This window comes from Sinocyclocheilus grahami, unplaced genomic scaffold (genome assembly GCF_001515645.1).
Source record: "Sinocyclocheilus grahami isolate Dianchi unplaced genomic scaffold, SAMN03320097.WGS_v1.1 scaffold3366.1, whole genome shotgun sequence".
Taxonomy (NCBI): domain Eukaryota; kingdom Metazoa; phylum Chordata; class Actinopteri; order Cypriniformes; family Cyprinidae; genus Sinocyclocheilus; species Sinocyclocheilus grahami.
In genome coordinates, this window is record NW_015508499.1 from 12,460 (window position 1) to 14,458 (window position 1,999).

The window sequence follows — 1,999 nt, forward strand, 5'->3', positions numbered from 1 at the left end:
ATGCTTTGTTTAATACTGTACAGTCAGCTAAGCTTTCCTCTTAACCTCATAATGCAGTAGTATTAACAGCTGACTCTTCAGGTGCTGCATAAGTGGTTTCACGTAGAAAAAGACTAATCAAAACAAGTCCAGTTACATTTATGGTGCTTTATTTAATACACATTGTTTCAAAACAGCTTCACAGAAATAGACAGGAAAATGAGTGTTGCAAAATTGAAATGAAATGGCTTCAGCTGTAAAGCAGCTCTACAGAAGGTGTCATTATTCAACTCAGTTTAGTTCAGTAACAGCGTAAATGTTGCAAAGTTCATCAATTATGAATCTATTTCAATTCAGCTAGATCTACAGTAACAATAACTCAAGTCAGTTCAGTGTTGACTGAATTGAGTTCATTTAAAGTATTGATGTTGCAAAGTCCAATTTCGAATCAAATTCTATTCAGCGACAAAGCAGCTCTACAAAAGACAATAGTGTCATTATTCATGCAGCTCTAATTGGTTTAGTGTTGATTCAGTTCAGTTTGACCCCTGTGTCAATGTTGTTACGTTCCTTAATTATGAAAAACCTTCAAAGGTAGCTCAACAGAAGACTGTCAATATCCAGCTCAATTCAGTTCAAGTTTTGTTCTCATTCGATAGTGCCAGTGCAGTCAAGTCGATAATATTACTAAATATTAAGTGTCTTTTGAACCCCAAGCCAAAGGAGAAAGTGTCAGGGAATCAAACTCCATCAGACCCTTCTAATTCACATCAAACATGATTTAGTTTTTTAAGGACCTCCTTTCAATCCATCCTTTCACCCTTCATTAAATGTGTATGTAAACACCCTCTTCGCATGTGAAATGAGCAACAGTGCTTTGGTTTGCTGTCAGCTCCAGTATATAACTGCCCTATCATTCAATAGCAAACTCTCTGCAAGGCCTGTATTACATTAACAACAGTTTCAAAAAACAATCTCAGTTCAAATGTTCCACACAAACTGTTGAGGTCAGATTGAAACGATCGGCAGCCTTGTTAAAGTAAACCTCGGCCACCTCTTCCTAACATTGGCATTCTCCGGAGGGATAAGCTTTCATTTCGGAGTGAAATTACACAGAACAATGGCAATTCTCATAGAGGTTCTCTATTTTTTCCTATATCACCAAAGATACCTGTTTTAATAAGTGTTTACAAAATGAAAGCACACTCCAGTGTATAAATTGACCATTATTGTTCGGGAGCACAATAGCTCTCTGTGTTTTTTTGTTGTGGAGTGCCTGTGTGATTTAAAGCTGCTGACAGCACCAGACGCTTACATTGCAATCAGCTCTCGCTGGCTCTCTCCCTCTGAAATTTGTATGGATGGGCACAGCCTGTCTGCTAGGTCTGGACATCAGGACACATGCCGATTTTGGGACTGTCAGACCTCATTTCCTCATACTTAATGTGTTACACTACGATCTCTCACTCGGGTCATTCCATTTCACGTTCAAGTGCAAAGGTTCGGTGAGGGCAAAGGGATGTGTCAGCCCTTTCTAAAGGGACACTCATAAATCAACAATTTGTTGTAATAAATGACAAGATGATGTGTCAGACATTTGGTGACTTGTCTTTACGAGTGCTGTCTGTATGAGAAATCCCCATAATGTATATATTCGCAAAATCACAAGCAGAACTCTCAACAATACTATATATTACTGCATATAACAACAGCTTTTACACATTAAATACAGATAATATGATAAAAATGCACTATAGTCAACTATAATATCAAATATAACTAAATATTAAATGTATTATTCAATTACTTTCTGTTAGCCTTTTCTGCCATCCAATTGTTTAGAGATTTTAAAAGTAAAGTAAACCACTATTTCGCCCAGTAGCTGTGGTGGCAAATCTTGAGTGTTATATACATATCTGGTGTTCATACTTTTGAGAATGTATCTTCTTCCACACAACAAAGATGCTATTCTCACTGTCACAGCTGAAAGCTAAATATAGTTGGATCAGCGCACATGAGA